The sequence below is a fragment of the Trachemys scripta genome, chromosome 4, assembly GCF_013100865.1.
Source record: "Trachemys scripta elegans isolate TJP31775 chromosome 4, CAS_Tse_1.0, whole genome shotgun sequence".
Lineage (NCBI taxonomy): Eukaryota > Metazoa > Chordata > Testudines > Emydidae > Trachemys > Trachemys scripta.
The window spans coordinates 36,566,426-36,586,961 of record NC_048301.1 but is presented as its reverse complement, the minus strand read 5'-3'; positions in this window follow the sequence as shown (position 1 = coordinate 36,586,961).

The following is a 20,536-nucleotide window of genomic DNA, read 5'->3' as shown; positions in this document are numbered from 1 at the left end:
TTTGAATTTATTTTTCCATTTGAATGTATTGAATCAATATTTTTAGAGCCCTGGTAATTAACTTTCTAACCCCTGATACTGAAAACATTTCCCAAAAATCAGTATCTTAATAAAAATATATAACTCACTAATTACCAATCTAGATCATCAAAACCTTTTGTTTGAAATCTGTATCACTTAATGAAACACTTTAATGATATAAGTTCTGTCAACTTTAAGCATAATTTAAAGTACACCTGAGACTAACCCATTTTTCACCTTTTGAACATCTTCCCAGTTCCCTATGACTTGTATTAATATGGTAAATAAAGTCACTGAATAAAATGAGACATCTACTAAGACAGTGATTAAAATTCTCAGGGCCAGATCCTCAGCTGCTGTGTAATGATGCAGCTCTAAATGATTTCAATGGATTTACAAGTCCTGAAGATTTTTACCCAGAACGTTTTATTATTCTACAACAATTTCACTCCTGTTATTAGTAGTTGTTGGCCTACCGGAAATAAATAATGACAATGTGGAGGAGAGCAGATCCTGTCTTTGAGCAGGTGACCCTTGCAATTCAATTGACAGTGACGTCCTACAGGGCAGTGATGAGTAAAGCATGAGTATATTGTTTGTTCTGAAATGTCATGAAACAGAAAGCCCTTTTCCGGTACCTTGTGTTCAGCTGTACTCTTTATTATGTTGATTTAATTACAGCAAAAAGTGATTGGGAAGTATTTTTAAGAAAAATTAGTCTCCCGTTGTCAGCTGTCATTGAGATGGATGGAACTCAGCTGTATTGTTGAGGCACAAGCGGCACGCTGGTGGCTAAGACAATAGGCTGCATAATTTTAAATTGTATCAAGGAGGACCTATTATTTAGGGCTCTTTATTACTGTCAGTGTCACAACATCCTGCATTATTCAAACAGAGCATTGCTTCCATCAGTCAGTCTCTCCTTTGCTGTCAAAGATGCAAATACAGGTTCGCATTGCTTAAAGGAAACTTGTAATATAAAAGAGGGGGGAGAAAGATGTCAGGAAAAGTTAAATGATATAGGATACAAATCCTGAGGGGGAAGAGAGATCAGAGCTATGAATTTTCTTATTTGCTACATAGTGACAGAGAAGGGGGAAGAAAGTTTCCTTTTAGGAAGTAAAGGGGAGTTTGCATACGTGTCATCTCGGTATAAAAACAGGATGTTAAAAAAGCTGGAAGACTGAAGAGACTGAAGGAGAAAATATTTGTATGCACGGGACTGTGGGCTGGATTTTGACAATGGAGTCAAATCAAAATGGTCTGGCTGCGACAGATGAAAGCAAATGATATGGTCATTGACCATTTTTAACCATGCAGTTGGAGGGACCACTTCTCTCTCTCTCTGCTCCCTGCTACACTGGTTATTCTCATTGGGGAAACTTCAGCTAAAGTTCCTATGGCTGAAATCCTGGCCCCACTGATGTTAACAGCAAAGCTCCCATTACCTTCACCATAGGATTCAAGTCAGAAGGGTCAGGCAGGACTTTTGGTTAGTGAGCAAAGTTCCATAGGAAATAGGACTGAGACCATCATCACCTGTAGAGTGCCCTGGAAGATTTTCCTGTCTAAACACATTTGCCTAAAAAACCCTCTCATTGTAAGATACCTGAGTTAGAAGAAATTAACCACAAGGCCCTGTGACTAAGAAAGCATTTTAAAAAGAGAGAATTCAGGAATGTTCTGCATTCTACTTAATGATGCATTTTCAGATCCCATTTGTGGATCCCTTATTCCTGTTGATGGGTATTTATTGGCAGGAGCAGTTCCTACATGGTCACCATTGAATGAGAGGTTTTCACAAATCCACCCTTCATCTTGTGAGGCATTTAGATACACAGTGAGCAAGACAGAGGGGTTGGAGGTGAGGGGCTGATATTGAGCAATTCACTGACAGATTTTTGTTGTTGTACTTGTCATTGCATTAGTTGAGTACCATTTTTATTGGCTCTCTCTATATCGCTCAGTATTGTATTTTAAATAATGAAATCTCAGTGAAAAGCCTGTTCCTGGAAGATTTCCAGTCCAGTTCTGCAAACCCCAGAGGTTTGGACAAGCATGGCACAGCATCTGAACTTTTAGGTGTTGCCTCAGTGAACCCACCTATTGCTGCACCCACCTGTCACTGCATCCTCTTGAAATAAGGAGTTTATTGCTTTTCAGCTGTTGTAAGCGCTTCCCCCGCCCCAAGCAAGGGAAGGGAATTGATTAAAAAAGGACCAAAGGGCTGAGGTTCAATATATATGTTATGGCAGGCTGGCAGCAGAACAGTCTGAAGCATGAATGACACTCTGGTTTCATTAGAACACAGATTGTCCATCTCCTTCAACCAGCATCACTCACCATTTCTATCATTAACCTCCTCTCCCACCCCCCTCCCACCTCCCCACACTTCCTGGGAAGGATAGAAGCAAAAGCCCCTAAGACCTGTGAGATATGAGCTTTGTAGTATAATTGAAAACAGATGCAAAAAGGAGAAAGAAAATGCTCTTAGAATTCTTAAAACCAAGGAAAATAAAGATGTGCTCATGTTCCTTATCAGTGAATGTTCTTTATAGTTCACCTTCCTTCCATCAGAGGAGGAGAAGCAGTGGCTGGTTTACCTCTTGATTGGTTCAAGTTTTGCAAAGCATATTCCATTGCCCTGGGTCTCTCTTGTCCCATCATATGGCCAAACTATTCTGCAATTAGTCCTCCCTTGTCCATGTGCCTCAGATGTCTACAGAGCCAGATACATACACACAACCTTCTGCATCAAACCCCTGGCTCTCTACTCTCTGCTCTTCCTTCTCTTACTGCTGCCTTGCCCTGCTCCTCCAACAATGCCGGACTTGGATTGCCTGCTCCCACAGTTGCCTACAGTCACTCTTATTTCCTTCTTTTCTCCAATTAATTAGAGCTGGTCAAGATTTTGAAAAAAATGTAAAACAATAAACTTTCACCCTTTGATCCTCCTCTGCTTATTAGCACTAGGCCAGCCCCACCCCACACCTATCTGCCAACTGATACAGAGATATGGCTTTTGGAAATCACATCAATGGAGTGATGCATCTAGGAGGCTGGCAGGTGAAGGGATAAATTGGGAGAATGAAGGAAGAGAGGGGAAAGGGTTGGTGGCATTGAGGGTGGGAGGAAAAGGATGGTGAGCCTACACAGTCAGTCCCCAGCAAAATCATGGAGCAGGTCCTCAAGGAATCCATTTTGAACACTTGGAGGAGATGAAGGTGATCAGGAACAGTCAACATGGATTCACCAGGGGCAAGTCATGCCTGACCAACCCGTTTGCCTTCTATGATGAGATAACTGGTTCTGTGGATATGGGGAAAGTGGTGGATGTGCTATATCTTGACTTTAGCAAAGCTTTTGATACAGTCTCCCACAGTATTCTTGCCAGCATGTTAAAAAAGTATGGATAGGATGAATGGACTATAAGGTGGATAGAAAGCTGGCTAGATCATCGGGCTCAATGAGTAGTGATCAACGTCTTGATCTCTGGTTGGCAGCCGGTATGAAGCAGAGTGCACAAGGGGTCAGTCCTGCAGCCGTTTTTGTTCAACATCTTTATTAATGATCTGGATGATGGGATTAATTGCACCCTCAGCAAGTTTGCAGATGACACGAAGCTGGGGGGAGAGGTAGATACGCTGGCAAGGAGAGATAGCGTCCAGAGTGACCTAGACAAATTGGAGGATTGGGCTAAAAGAAATCTAATGAGGTTCAACAAGGACAAGTGCAAAGTCCTGCACTTAGGAAGAAAGAATCCCATGCAGCTCTACAGGCTGGGGACCAACTGGCTAAGCAGCAGTTCTGCAGAAAAGGACCTGGGGATTACAGTGGACGAGAAGCTGGATATGAATCAGCAGTGTGCCCTTGTTGCCAAGAAGGCTAATGGGATATTGGGCTGCATTAGTAGGAGCATTGTCAGCAGATCGAGGGAAGTGATTATTCCCCTCTATTTGGCACTGGTGAGGACACACCTGGGGTATTGCGTCCAGTTTTGGTCCCCTCACTACAGAAAGGATGTGGACAAATTGGAGAGAGTCCAGTGGAGGGCAATGAAAATGATTAGGGGGCTAGGGCACATGACTTATGAGGAGAGGTGGAGGGAACTGGGGTTATTTAGTCTGCAGAAGAAAAGAGTGAGGGTGGATTTGATAGCAGCCTTCAACTATCTGAAGGGAGGTTCCAAAGAGGATGGAGCTAGGCTGTTCTCAGAGGTGGCAGATGACAGAACAAGAAGCAATGGTCTCAAGTTGCAGTGGGGGAGATCTAGGTTGGATATTAGGAAACATTATTTCACAAGGAGGTTGGTGAAGCACTGGAATGGGTTACATAGGGAGGTGGTGGAATCTCCATCCTTGGAGGTTTTTAAGGCCCACCTTGATAAAGCCTTGGCTGGGATGATTTAGTTGGTGTTGGTCCTGCTTTCAGCAGGGGGTTGGACTAGATGACCTCCTGAGGTCTCTTCCAACCCTAATCTTCTATGATTCTATGATTGCAACTAGAGCTGGTTGGAGTTTGGAATTTTCATCCTGCAGGAAATTCTGAAGATTTTTGAAATTTGGTTCCACCCAAATTGGGATGAAAAGATGAAATCTCAGAATTTATTTTATTTCAAAAATATTTCATTTTGACCTTATTGATAAAATTGAAGTGTTTTGTATACACATTTTGACTTTATCGTTTTAGCTATACTAATCTAGTCTAAATGAAATGTTTTAGTCTTATAAAAACATCTTGATAATTTCCCACGACATTTTTGACAGAATCAGTACATTCCCATTAAACATTTTGATTTCATCAAATCAACATGTTCCCACAGAAAACTGTTCTGTTGGAAAGTTTTTGACCAGCTCTTCTTGTAACTGGTCTCTTATGATGTTCCCATCTCTCACCTGCCCTCAAACCTCTTCTCTTCCAGCAATATCAACCTTCTTTGTTCCCAACTTCTATGTCTTTTGTGTTTCACACAACTGGGAAGCACAGAAAATTCTCCCAATCCCAGATCACTCATCTAAAATACCTGGGGTTGGTGCAGAGACAAGGATTTAGTCTGACAGGAATAAAATCCACATCATAATGGCTTCTGCCTTCCTCTCTTGCAGATTTCCCCCATTTCTCCCTCACTCCCTCACAACTGTGTTCCATTTATCTAGAGGTGACTTCCTGTTGCTTCCTCATAGACAGGAGATTTACAAACTTTTGAAAATGTACATTAATTGTCTCAATCTCAATTGTACTTGAATAGCTTTGAGTGTTGCGTCAAATTAAGATCCCCATTTATGAACATGAGCTATGTAATACAATGTAAGTTATATATTGCCATTCCCATGGGTTTAGATGCTCACATGGAGTTTTAGGATCACAGTGCATCTGGGACTAATTTTAAAGGACATGTTGATAAATTGATGCTAAACCTCTGTCATTCCTTCAACTGTAAGTGTTTGTGTGTGTGGGAAGGCTATTTTCCCTTAAAGTTCTATGTGCCGTTAATGCAGGAGACAGGTAACAGATGGATAGCCCTGGAGACCAAAATCCCATATGTATTTATGAAACATGTACAGAATGGGCAGTGGCAGAGCAAGCATCTCCCGCAATGCCCAGCCAACATGCCTCAGTTCTGACATGGGGGGGGGGAGACGGGACATCTCAAAGGTTGAGAAAATAGGTATCTCCCTGGTCAATCAATCCTTGGCCTCTCTGCTGGGACTGTCCACAAGGAGGCCGATCAGTGCTGTGACGTGGACAGACCCACCCCCTATGAACAGGATTAAGATCCCTGATACGTTTCACATATTGGAAGTCTCCAGAAGGTAGGGGGACAGGTTATGAGGGGACATGAGCCTGAAAAATGTGAACTCTCTGGACCTGAGATGAGGTAAATGAAGCCTGTATTTTCTCATCTCGTCCTGCTTCATTTGTGTCTGTGGGATCAGTCTGAAGGATGAGGGATGCCTGGGACCAGCAAACATACAGTAAACAGCTTTAATGAAATGCCTCTGTCTAGGGCCCTAGTGCAGCTCACAAAGTGCTATTCACTGGTATTTCTTGATTGACATGTGTGGTTAATTGAGTGCCACATTGTATTCATGTTATCTGTGTTCTGAGGTGCACAACAAGAGATCAGCACTGACAAGTGATAGCAGTGAGTGAGCATAAATAAAGCATTTCATTGATCCTGGAATGGCTGCGGGTGGAACCTGTGGCAGATCAGCCGCAAGCATAGCAGCAGCGTAATCCATTTCTCTGCCATTCACAATTGCTTCCAATATGATTTTACCACTCATGCACTTTAAGAGATCAATTGGGGAAGCTGTGGGGAAGCTAACGGCAAGGCTCCCTCCCACTCCCTCAGCAGTCTATTAATGTGCAGGAGGCGTGCTCTCTCTCTCTCTCTCTCTCCCCCCCCCATTGGACAGAGGAGTGATGCAATTTCAATAGCTAGCCTGATCACACAGGTTTGAGAAGTGTCTCTTGAGAGTCTGAAGTGCTTTTGTGAATGTGCTGGTGAGTGTAGAATGGTCAGAAATCTTTCCATGACTGCCTGGTCCAGGTCAAGCTAATTAAGCTGTGTTTAGATAGTTCCCGTTTGTTCTCTAGCTCACAAACTATAGGGACATCTCTGAGTCCTGGGGAATCAAATAAAGAATCACTACAACTCAGTCCTGTTTCTTCTCTTCTATGAGTTATGAAATACATGGTCTTGTAGAAAGGATCACAATAACTTCCTGGTGACTGTCTCAAATCAACCAATCCTGCACTCAGAACAGAGTTAGTCCTGACTTCCAGTTTGCAAATCTCCTTTGTGCATATCCTTTGAAGTTTAAGAGATTGCACAGGTTGTACAGTAAATCAGGAGAGAATTTGCCCCCAACCCCTTTTTACCAATGCAGGGTATCTAGGTTCAAGACTTGCTTACTTGTACTTTCACGCACATAGTATCTTCCTTTAGAGATGGATTATGGCCAGGTTTTGATTTGTATCACATTGAATAGAGCAGAGAATAAATTTACAATAATGATAGCTTAAAGGTATGATGTAACCTGAATTAGATTGTAAATTCTTTGGAGGCAGTGACTGCATCTTATTTGCAGTACATGTTTATACACACAATCCTGAATGGTGCTTCTGGGAGCTACCATAATACTGATAAACAAGTTAACTATATTAACAATAACACAGATTTTAAAAACAAATGGCAGAGTGGTACAAAGATAAATATAGAACATAAGAGTTGTTTACAAAAATGGACAGAGAGTCTGATGACTGGTGCAGGAGTCTCTCCTGCTTCTGGTGCTGAACAATAGCTATAACATTAGCGATACAATACAACTTACTTAGGGCATGATGCAAAGCTCACTGCAGTCAATGGATATCTTTCCATTGACCGCAATGGGCTTTGGATCAGGTCCTTAACTTGTTATCAGTCAAAATGGTACTGAAAATGTATTGATAAGCCATTAATGGGATAATGACAGAGGTGGGCAGGCAGGGACTTTAATTGGATTCCCTAGGAACTGGTAAAAGCAACCAATGATTTAAAGATGTGGCAGGCATTACAGTTAAATCATTTTATTTCCTTCTGTTAATAACATATTGTAATGTTAAAATGAAAACCACTTAAAAATCTAAGGCTAGGTCTACACGGGGGTTGGCGGGTCGACCTAAGATATGCAAACTTCAGTTACGCTAGGTCGACATACCTGGCTGTGAGGACGGCGGCGAGTCGACCGCTGCCACTCCCTCGTCGACTCCGCTTTCGCCTCTCGCTGCGGTGGAGTTCCGGAGTTGACGGCAGAGCGATTGGGGATCGATTTTATCGCATCTACACTAGACGCGATAAATTGATCCCCGATAGATCGATCACTACCCGGTGGGTGGTGAAGACGTACCCTAATACACTTTTTGTCATCTAGGCTGTTTGCTTTTGTCTTTCACACAGCTTCATCACGGAAACCTGATTAGTCTATTTCCTTTTCTGTTTCCACTAAGTACACTCTGTGCCTTCACAAATCTGCCATTGTTTCAAAACAGAGCAGGGGAAAGTATCATTTAAAAAATATTTATATTTGAAATTTTAAAAAATCTTTATAAAATATAAAAATATAAATATTTTTAGTCCTGTTAGTTTTTGCAAAATACTTTTTTTTTAAATTGACCAAAACTTTCATTTTGGACCTAAAAAGAGTTACCCGTATTCCTTGGTATATATGTTATATGGATTTTTGATCGATAGATTGCATTTAGCTTGAGGATTTGAGCGCTGTCTCCATTATTTTTGTATTGTCCATTTATAAGTTCTATAAATGGTAGTTGCCACATTACTTCATATTTTGCTGTTTGGTCCAGCAATTGGTATGTTGCTTTCTTAAGGGTTGTGACATGTCAGAGCTTTTAAACACTATGCTCTAGTAAGGGGATCTTCAGTTTTTTTGAGCATTGATATATGCTTTGCGTTGTCACTTTCTTATTGCTAATATAAGCCATTAGTAATGTTAAAATGTTACTGTCCGATAAGTGCAGCCATTTAGCAAGCCTATTTAGTGGAACAGTTCAATTCCTTAGTTTCAAGGTCACTTCCAATCTCTTACGATTAGCATTGGGGAGAGTTACATATCACTTGTTTATAATCGTCCCCCATTCCTTTCACGTCTCCAGCAATTGCCTGTGGGTCTGATCCCAGATGGATTATTGATGAGAGGGATCCTGTTTTGTGTTGGGATTTTAAAGTTGTATCCCTGGCTTTATAAATCCAAATGCCTTCAGAAACTAAATTCCTGAAATAATAACATAGCAAATGATTATTGGATGACAAGATGCATATTTAGAATAGCTGCAAACATATTTATCTGAACAAAATATCAAAATATCTGAAAAATCAGTTCCCTCCAATTTGCCAAGACCAGAGCTGGTGGCTCCTGCGACAGCTGAGAGTGTCACAACAAGCACTGGAAGCACAGTGGGAAAATGTTTATATGGCATCATATATAACAGGAATAACAGACTCCCAAATTCAGGAAGCAGAGAGTAAATTAAGGAGTAAATTTGTGATACAGCATACACACACCAACAAAAATACACATGCACATTGTGCACACCTAGATATAGCACACATGAATAGATACAGTATTATGCATATATGTAACACACACATTGTACATGCATCCACATATTGATTTAGATCTTTAGGGAGTCACTCTGATTTACACCAGCTGAGAACCTGACCCAGTCTGTGGTTGGATGTTGTAAAAGCATTGGGGCCTATCTTATAGCATCTTCCCCCTACCAAGCAAGTTTTGCTCTTATGAGCCAGCTCACTTCCTGAGTAATTCTGTCTGTCTCTCTCAAGGAATCCAGGGAAGCAGTTTCCATCAGGGTTGGTAGATTTATGTTAAGCCTTTGTAACAAACAAATCTAAACCTTGCAGACACTTCCTTCAAAATACTGTGCAGGCCAAGTAGTTCCTTCCCCAAGCCTGTCCCCCACACCAATAACTTCAGCAACCCAAAATTTCCTGGCTCTTACTATAGAACCTCAGCAATAAAGGACTTCACACAGTCTCCCTTCTGACCCTTTTGTTTCTGGACCGATTCCTTTCTGCAATTGCTCCAGTAGCAGTCCAGAGGGCACACAGACCTTCAGCTTTCTGGAGGGCGTATATGTATATGTTCATTCAAAAACCCGCAGCTGCCCCTCCTTGCTGATTGAGGTTTGGGCTGTGGACCTGTTTAATTGCAGTATAGATTCCCTGGCTCAGGCTGCAACCTAGGGTTTTGGGACTCTCCTACGCTGCAGGGTCCTAGAGCCTGGGCTCCAGACCAAGCCCAGAAGTCTACACTGCAGTTAAACAGCCCTGCAGCCAGAGCCCTGTGAGCCTGTGTCGACTGGTATGGGCCAGCCGCCGGGTTTTAATTGCAGTGTAGACATACCCAAAGTCTCTTTCCCCCAGCTCCTGCTGCCCTCTTTTACAAGGGTCAACTAATTAAGTTCCAGTTGTTTCTCATGTGCAGTGAGCGGGGCTTATCAGCTCCGGAGACATGGTATTCCTTATACCTTCAGGGATATACAATGTATGTATTATACATGGGAATGTGTATACTGCTTATGCAGGTGCATTTTGTCTATGTGTGCATGATATGCATGTGTGTGTTGTACGTAGATCATGCATTTCACTTAATTTACTCTCCTTACTCCTGGTACTAGGGCTAACAAGCACTCATATTAATATGATGCACACACATATAGTTTGCATATATGTGCACTAAACATACAAATATCAAGTAAAACACACATGGCTAGATTATTATGGCACTTTTTCACTGATCTGGCAGTGTAAAGGGGTCTTAAAGTTGGCATTTGCACCCCTTTTATAGTCCCTTTACATAGCCAAAATAGAATAAAGAGACCTTTGTATAAATAAAAATCAGGATCATAAAATGCATGTCATATGCATTTAGGGACTTGAATAGTATAGATCACTAGTAACTGTACTGAAGTGAATGGAGCGATGCCCATGGAGTACTGCTATCAGTGAGATCAGAATCAGACTTGCAGAATACATGCATACTGTACATACTATATTTGTTTTGACTACATAAGTAAAAGCAAGGGTAAAAAAAAAAAATCTTATTAGCCAGCAGATTGCAGCTGTCAATCTTGGCTCTTTGATATTGTCTAAATTTACTTGCAATTAAGCAGAAATGTGATTTCCAGTAGCAGAATCGTATGTCCTCTCGCTCCGCCAAGTGTGTACTTGAGGAGAAGAAAGCAGAGAGGCGCCTTCAGCCCAAGGACATGGAAAGCGTAACCCTATCGAATTGACTATCAATAATTAAGGCCTTTGATGCTTTGAATCATTTAGATAATAAGATTGCTTTGAAGTAAATAAATAACAAATTAGAATTTGTGGCAGTCACAGGTGTTTGGCAAGACCAGCTCATAATCAAAGGGAAAATGAATGCATTTCACTCTGTGTAATTAGAAAAAGAAATGAAGTTTATATGCAAATTGTAAAGCACTTTAGTAAGAGATAACCGGTCAGACATCTTTCTGTAATTTAAACTTTCATTTAGGGGGAGAATTTGCAAAGTATCCATTTTCAATGCAATTTGAGTGCAGCTGGTTGAACTATCTTAGTCATCCTAAGAGAGAGATTCAAACGTCATTGGTACCATGCAAATTTTGTTATGGCACAGTAAGGACAGCATATGCATTTTTAAACTCAATTCTCTCTTTCCTCCCCTCAGGACTGGCAGCAAACAGAAATCCCTAAAGGTTAGATAGAATTAGATGGTGCCAGTGATTAAACATCAGAAAAACAGGGAGACGACAAATAAGGACAAGAGAAGTGATGGGAGTAAATTTCAAACCTTTGTGGGACTGAAAGTCAGTCATGAAAAACAATGCTCCACAGACAAGGGAAAGAGGCCACTTGACCCATTGGGAGAGAGGGAGCAGCTCACACAGCCATTTCACTTTGCATATTACCGCCACCCACCAAATTTATCATAGAATCAGTAGCACAGAAAATGCTAAGAAATATTTAACAAGGGAAAGTTATGGAGTCAAATGTCTTTGTGTCAAGGTAGGGACTGATAGTAAAAGATGATGCAGCAAGAGAAAGAAGATTGGGCCAAGAAAAAATGAGACTGTAAGAAGGAAAATGAGACCAGTATGGAAGCACTGGGAGAAGGGAAGCGGCTTGGGGACAGAGATTCCTGGAGTCAGAGAGAGGCATGAGGCAGAATGGAAGGGCTGTTGAAGAAAAGAAAAGAGAAAGAAAAATAAGTGAGTATATGTTGTTGTTTTTCTAGAAGATGTTATTGAAACAGATCCTCAGTTGGTGTCAAACATCAGCTGTGGACCTGCCCCATTGTGTTTAAACGTGATTGTGAGGAATTGAGTTAGCTGATTTGATGCCGACCAAGTGTTATCTTTTCTACACTGACCGGTCACTATTGTCTCAGATATCGCACCTCTTCGGTTGTGTTAAGATGTCCTAATGAAGCCCTATGAGTGTCTTGTAGGAAAATAATGGGGGCCTTGACTGAACAGAGAGAAAGAGGGAGTGAGAGACAAAAAAGAGAGCATGAAGATAAAAATATATCCCTAATATAGTAGTAGAGAAAGAAAAAAGGGGCGATGAATTCAGAGATGGTACCCTTCAGAGAACAAAAAAAAAAAAAAGGTGGAAAGGAAGTCTCAGATGGTATCTCATCAGGGCCCCAAAACTACTGGGGGACTGGAGGACAACCAAGGAAATATCATGTGTATTGGTGTGGATGGACACTCTATAAATGTACCTAGGTAGATATGGAGCTCTTCTCTTTGAATCAGTGTTGAACCACTGCTACACCATGATACTAGTGGGCACAGCACTGAGGTCTCTTCCAACCCTAATCTTCTATGATCCTATGAGACAGAAAACAGTCTCTGGTCACATATGATACTTTCCAAAAGAGCAGTGTTATTTGGCTTGGAGTACTGGGCAAATTCCAAATTGAGTATTCCACTGTAGCTACCTACATTCCACCGGCAATTTTAATTGCAAATACTTTTCTTCCATTCCTTTTTTAAAGGTAAAAACAAACAAACACATGCCCATTGGGTAATCCTATTGTGCAATTGTACTAGTTGGACTGACTCCAAATCAGTAATCATGAACACATTCAAGACTTCTCTTTGAATGCTGTTCTTCTCATTGCCCTTTCACTAACACTATCCCGAATAGACTTTTGTTCAAACAATGATTTGGGGAGTGCTTATTCTTTGTAAATATACCCTTATTCTCATGCAGACATGGGTATTTCTTTGTGAACAACAGTATTAACTATTCCTTAGTTGCTATTTATGTTTAGTTATTTGGTATTTATTATTTTCTTATTTAAACATTTTCAAGAGTCAGCAAAGCCTATCATTCACAAGAAAGAATGCAACCATTTCCATTGCTAGTACACTATGTCGGTTTTGTCCCATGCTAGAGCTGTCTGCACGTGAATGGATGTATATATAATTCACCCAAATCTGAAGTACAGTTTGTAAAGCCCTTTGGGAAATCTCTGTCTGAAAGATGCTACATAGTTATATTGTTGTCTCTAATGTTAACCTCCCACACTGTGATGGTGTGTACAAACTCCACCCAGGAGACTGAGCCCTGGACCACTGGGTGACACCTGTAGGGGTGGTAGGCATAAATGGTGATTAAACTCATTTGGGGAGGAGCTGGGTCGTCATAATAGAAGGAGCACCAGGCAGTGGGGAAAAAAGCCAGAGAGGTTTCAAATTCAGGAGAGAGGTAACTGAGAGGTTCTTCTTTTTCATTAAAGACAGAAAGAAGCCTTGGAGGACTGAATCCTGGAGCTAGAACCAGGGGGCACTGAGCCAGGAGGATGCCGGGAGGCCGGGCACAGGGAAGCCTAGTAGGCCTGACCAACCCTCACTGTGCAAGGCTTTATTGTGTTGTCCTGTTTCCAACCCATTTTTACGCCCTGTAGCTTTGCGCCCTAGGTGGCTATCCTGCTCATCCTGCCCTGGTTACGGTCCCAGACAGATCAGCAAAGACAAAGATAAATGTTGGTCAGCATCAAGGAATGGGATGCTAGAAGTCAAAAGAGCTGCTATGCCAAGCCCAGCCATAAGGGGGCAGACTAGCAGTGAGTCCTCCTTTCTACACACACTCCTTGCTTTTCCCCAGATTTTCTAATATCAACGCAGCTGACCCTCTGATTATCCATGGTATTAATTTTTCTGATTAATGTTACAATACATCACCTTTATGAGCCATTATGCTCCCTCTGCCTCAACTGATTTTTGTTGTAAACAGATTCTACAGCCTTAATTATTTCCCACTGAATTCAGCTCAACCAATAAGCTTGCTTATTAAGAACACAATAGTATATATAGTGAGCTGTAATCTTTTTCTTAATTAATATATGCATATTTCATAGGTGGGATAATTAGAGGATTATTTATATCACAATAGGAAAAATGATCCAGAAAGGCTTAAGAATTCTTTTTACTATACTCTCTTTGAATATTCATTACCATTTTAAATCCTCTTTGTTGAAGTCTAAATTGTTATGGCGCTATTCTAGCTGTGAAGACTTTTTTTAATACCCTTGATATAGACCAATTCTTAACCTACACAAAATTCCTAAAACATACACTGTGCTACTAGTCCTCTGCCACTATTATACTGCTGTGGCAATAGAAGGAAGTACTATTCCCAACAAGAACTGAGATGTCACTTCAGGTGAACTGACCGAATTTCACTGGAAATAGGTGGACTTTGTCTTATTAAATCCTCTGCACAGCTTCAGTTGCATACAACTTTTCTCATTTTTTCTTCATACGTGTTGTATAGCAGTGCTGTGTTCCAACCCAGTGGCAATTCCATTAGTAGTAGGTGAAATGACTGATAAATCTGTGGCCATCTTCTGTTCACTGTAGTTTCTGATTTCATATGACAGCAGAGACAAAATGCAGATCATCCTGATCCAGAGCTGGATTTCTATTGGTTGTCAGCAATTTAGGGTCCATAATCATCTCATTGTTACCTTGTGCCCCTGTCATCTGTTTGTTTTGTCCACTTGTTACGTCTCCTCTTTTACTTGGATTGTAACTTCTTTGATGTTCTGTGTTTCTACGGTGCTTGCACAATGGTTCCCTGGCCCCTGGTTAAAGCTTAGGAGCCACCACAATCCAAATTATTATTATTATTATTATTAATAATAACAACAACAATAATAATTAATAATAGTAACTAATACATGGAACGACTGTTGAGCAATTCTCCTTCCATCCAGCAGAGGAAAGTGGTACACATATACACACTAGTGATTTCATTATGATGTTCTGTTAACTAGCCTCCTCGGAGCCAATGGTTTATCAGAGAAGCCCATCCCCAGTATCCACTGAACACTGGGAACTCAGTTTTAATACTACTTTGACAACAATGCCTATGACATTCCCAATGGAGTGAGTTCTGGAACCATAAGTATTTACTCATGAAGGTGAAGTCTTCTTGATGTTTCTTCACCAGTACAGGCTTTTACCTCAAAACACAGAAGCATCTATGGACATCAGCTACTGGGGACAGGATGCCATTTGTTAAAAGAACTAGTGTTTGTTTAAATGTGTGATATAGAGCTGGTGTAGCTGGCATCATATTGTATCCCATGTAGTAGGGTACAACAGAATGAGATGCTGCTCCCTGGTGCTCAATGATATGTGATGCATTTACTAAAGTTGTGTTTTGAAAGGAGGCAAGCGAAAAAAAAAATAGACAGTAGTTGCTAGTCGGAGAACGATCGCAGCACAAAATGAGCACATCATTAATATCTAGGGAGCTGAACTGTTCAGAAGGCCCAATGCCGTGAGGTGCTTCCATCTCCCAGTGGCTCCAGTTGTAGATAAGAGCACATTCGATACTTCCCAATAGCAAGCCCCGAAGCTGACTGCAAATTAGAGGCAAATACTGTTATTACAGATAGGACTTGAATTGTGATTAGAATTAAACCCAAGCTAAATACATGAACTCCATGGGAACAGAACTTGGGATGAGTTTGTCCTTTTCATTTACTCACTTGAATCGCAAATGTTTCATCAGAAACAGATTCTATATGCAGAGGATAATAGTCAACAAACCATAAAGTTAAAACAATACTTTAACTTTTAGGTTCTTCAGTGGCAACTATTCCTTTCTAGCATGTGTATTATATACCTTCTGATTCATCCAGATATGATTATCCTCTTCTTTCCTTCTGCTTCCTGCTCCTGTGTGCCTTTCTAAAACTAAAATTAAACAAGGCAAACCCTCATTCAGTTTTAATACTTCATTTAATGCTTCAACAAGTTCCAAAGCTCCATTTGTCTCATTGAGAGAGGCTGATATTAGTAAACCGCACCAAGCAATGTTTTGGGTTTTTTTCTCAACCTGTGAGTTATATGTACTTTTTAATGAACCTGTGCTCACTGGTAGAAAGAAACAGTCATGTGCCTGAGGAGATGCACAATTAGAACTGGCTCATGTAGGACTTCTACTCATTGGGGCAGGGGAAAATAGTAGATATGATACCAGTATAGAAACAAGTAGAGAAGAGACCTTCCTTTTACTTAGTGGTATACTTGTATGTATACCTTTGCCAGGCAGCAATTTTCTGACATGTGTAATCTAGTGCAATGGGACTCATTCTTTTCACTGCCAGAACCTCCCTCAGCCAGTCTCCCATCTATTTAGCACTTCCCTCCCATTTAGCAATATAGAGAGGGAAGAGTAGTTGTGACCCCTGACACTTGTCGTGACCCCAGGTTTAGAGCACAGCACTATCCCTCGGGAGATCTAGGTTCCATTCCCAGCTCTGTTACTGACTTTTGTAAATTGCTTTTCGATCCTTGACATTTTTTGACCAATTTTTTTCCCATCAGGAAACATGGTTTTATTGAAATTGGAAACAAGGAAATGCTGGTTTTGATGATTTTTTTCAAGTTTTCAAACAGATGAATCAAGATGGAAAATGTTCTCGAAATGTCAAATTGTTCTGATGCAAAATATCAACAATTTCCAATTCAACATTTCTGATTTGAAGTTTTTTGGCACTTTTCACTGCTGAATTTTTTTTTGATATTTTTATTTATTCCAATTTAGCATGGAAAGTAACTTTGAAATGTTGACATAGCATGTGATTGGAAAATTCTGCTTTTCCAGCAGCTCTGGTACTAAATAATAAGATTTGTTGTAAGCCATAGTGCGGGAAAGGGATGTAAAACAAGCACTTGGGGAACCAGTCTGCCTTGGAGCTAAAGCGAGTTAAGATAGCTGGGTCCCTCAGTCTCACTGCCTGGAGGAACCTGTTATGAACTGTCTGTGTTTAAATAAAATACCTTCCATTGGTTTAACCCAGAAACTACCTTCAGCTAGCAGGTTCTGATGACACAGAAACACAGATCAGAAATGCTCATCTCACATAGGATAAAGTTTTCCCTTAACTTAACATCAAATAAGCAGAGGTATTAAAGACAAGGACATTTAATACATCTCAGCTCCTTTCATTTTTTTTCTTTTTAGACAAAGAAACATATATGATTTTTTTCTTTCTTATTACTTTCCTAAGAATCTACAGAAGGAAAAAAGATTTGATATTTTCCTGTTGCCACACTAAACACTTTTCTGCTCCTGCATTAGAGCAAATGCAATACATCATTTTGCCTTCCAGCAGCCAGCCCACCTAGGTGCTCCTAATTTATTCCAAAGGGATGGCTCTCAGCACAACAGAATCTGCTATAGCTCTGTACATTTACAGGGGAACCCAGGTGGCAAGCCTCTAACCGCTAGCTATCTGGAGAGAGACAGAGTGTGAGCAGATGCCTCCTGCTGCAAGTGTCACGGTCCTTATTTCTCATTGCCCTCCAGGAATATGCTGTCCTCTGCTCGGAGGTATGTGCGGAGGGGGTTAGAATTTCATTACCAGACGGAAGGTCACAGGTGGTTTTGCATGGAAGCATAATTAAATTGCAGAGAATGAATTAAAATGGCTAGCAGATAAGACGGTCTTATTATTACAGGCTGAATCGGGCAGATAAAATGCAGCTCCATGCTCAGACTGCAACCATTTTGCACTTTTGCCAAGGGAAATTAATCTGGAGTGAAATCACTTGATGATCCCTGACTTTCAATTCTTCATCAAAATTATGCCTCTGTCACCTGGGGATGAGAGAGCAAATCACTCATAATTAGGAGGTCATTTCTTTTTTTGTATTAGTGTTTATGCCAGTCACAGAGTTGTTGGGGCCAGAGGGGAACCTCTCCCATCCTGGACAGAATTAACTCGTGTGCGTTTGGGAAGAACATGCTGATCAAAAACAATTAAGGAGAAAGGAAAGTTATTAAAGATGAAGAAGGACATTTAATTGCAAATATTGAGTTGCACGAGTTGTACCACAGGGGGAGGGAATGTAGTGTGGCTGCTGCCTCAGTTGCACATTCCATGTTTGCCCTTAATTAACACCCTCCCTCCTCCCAAGCAAAAGCTGCAGCATGTCTAAGATGTTAAAGCACAGGACTGGGAATGGGGACTGCTGCTTCTGTCACTGAGTGATGCTGTGATTATGGGCAAGTCCCTTTACCTCTCTGTACCTCAGCTTACCTATCTTTAAAATGGAAGTAATATTTACCCGCTTCACTAAAAGGCTGATCCAGCAAGGTGCTAAGCACCTATAATGCCCATTGATGTGAGGGTGCTGTACAGTACACAGGAGACATTTAGGGTGAGATTCACAAGGGGGATGTAGATGCCTAACTGCCATTATAGGCTTCTAAGTCCAACATTTGGGTGCCACTGATATTCGCCATTCCCCCTTCCCCTCCACACATGCATACACAATTGTTGTCCATCGCTCTAGGTGCCTAAAATCTCTAGGGGGCCTAAGCATCCACCCCTCAAGTCCCAGAGATGCTTAAATTTCAGCATCTGGGCATGCACACTGCAGCCTAAATCCTGATACTGTCCTGCAGCTTGGCACCTAACTTGCGCCTAAGCCCCGGCAGTATTCACAAACAAGGCATAACACCACCTATCTCGCCTCTAGGAATAGACATGGTCTGAGCATACCTGAACCTGTACTAAATGACTAAAGGAAGTGGTGGTTCCCCTTATAGTTCCCCCTTATAGTATTTAGCCTAGTGGTAAAACATTCACCCAGGATGCGGGATCCCCCCCTCTGACTGATGTGAGGCACGGATTTGAACTTGGGTCTCTCCTATCCCAGGAGAGCCCCCTAGCTACTGGATTGTGGCGTATTCTAGGGCAATTCTTTCTCAATCTCTTTTGTTGAAGTTATTCTACTGTGTATCAATAATTAACTATTCACTAGAGCTGGGGGACTGGAACATGTGACTAACCTCTGGGCTATAGAGCCATTCAAACTTTCTCTCTAGCCCAATTTGATCAAGAGTTTGATTCCAAATATTCACAAAGGTTTGAGAGAGGAAGGAGTCACCCCCCACCTTATGCCCTTCAAATGGTTTCATCCTTCCCTAAGAGAGATCATGGTGGAAGTGAGCAAAGTAAAAGCTACAGGCAGAGTTCCTAAATTTATGTGGGAATTTAAGGCCTATCCTGTAGGAATCTGGATTGTGCAGCAGGAATTTCTATGACACATTTTCTTGGTTTGTTTTGCTTTGTTTTGTTTCCTTGAGGGAAATGACATGTTAGCGATTGTGAACACTAGACAAATTGTTTTAGATGACATGGTGCATTAACTGTTCTTGACCTAACCACAACCATTGTCCTAATGTGGACACACTGCAGTGTCTTTTAGCTCAATTGAGCAGGTGAACATGTACCCTAGACTTCTCCTACTAGTTGTGTGAATAAGGTGAACAGAGCTTGTCTCAAGATGATGGATAAGATACTAGAACCTAGGCAAACAGATAATATTGGTAGCCTCTCTTCAGACCGGGAAACCTTATTCGAAAGTAGTAGAGGAAATTGTGTTTTCTTCCCTCTTATCCTCATTAAAGGGCTTTTCAGCTGTTGCTGTGGACAATATTATTGGGCAACGGGCTGTTTTATGTGGGAGATTTGGCCAGAAACACAACGTTTGTTAGCTATTTTAATTCTTCTTTCTTGGGGATAAATATAGAATATTGTGTGGGCATCTTGGCTTCTGCAGGGATATTGTTAGAAATGAATTCAGCTGCTTGTTCCAAGGCCATCTGTCTGCAATGGAACAATTGTCCCATTTTAATCTGGAAAGACACTTTAGAGTTGCACAAATACGAAAATTCCACCAGGGAAGATTTTTTTTTCCTGTTCTTTCTGGGCAAAGAATTCAAAATATATCTGCATTTGACTTGTACTCCTTTGGTTGGACAGCACCTTACCCCTAGGGCAGGAGAGCCTCATGCAGAGCCAGCCTAGTCACTATATACTGTTACATGATCTCGCAGTCTCCTTATTGGTGGGTTAGCACAGCTATGCAGCATTCCTAGAATAATGCCACTGGCAAAAACTCGGTTTAACAAGATATTACAGTGTCTGTTTATTACTGTAGCATCTTCTTAGAGTTGCTTCCTGAGACAGAATCCTTCCCATCTGGGAGAAGCCAGACCCTTTAGGGGCTCTCTGTGGTTATACCACTCACACAGGCCCAACCAGCACAGTACCTCTCTTACATATTTACTGTGCAGCTAAGTTAGTCACCCACACATGCAGAATATGTTCCTTGTTAGATGAGATGCACTCTAGCTGTTTGGGGCTAGTGGTTGACAGAAAGTGACTTAGGGCTTATTGCCACTTCCTCACTGATAGCATTGTGCATAAAAGAAATGTTAAATGCCAGATTACTACTTCCCTTGGGCAAGTCATGTGATTTACCTTTGTCTCACTTTCCCCACAATGACTTGAACAGCAGCAATAGAAAACATAGGTCCTCTCTCAGCCGCTAGGTGCTATCCTTGTGGAGGGCTATAAGGATAACTGTGCCCCAAGGGATTCCTTTGTCAATATGTGGTATA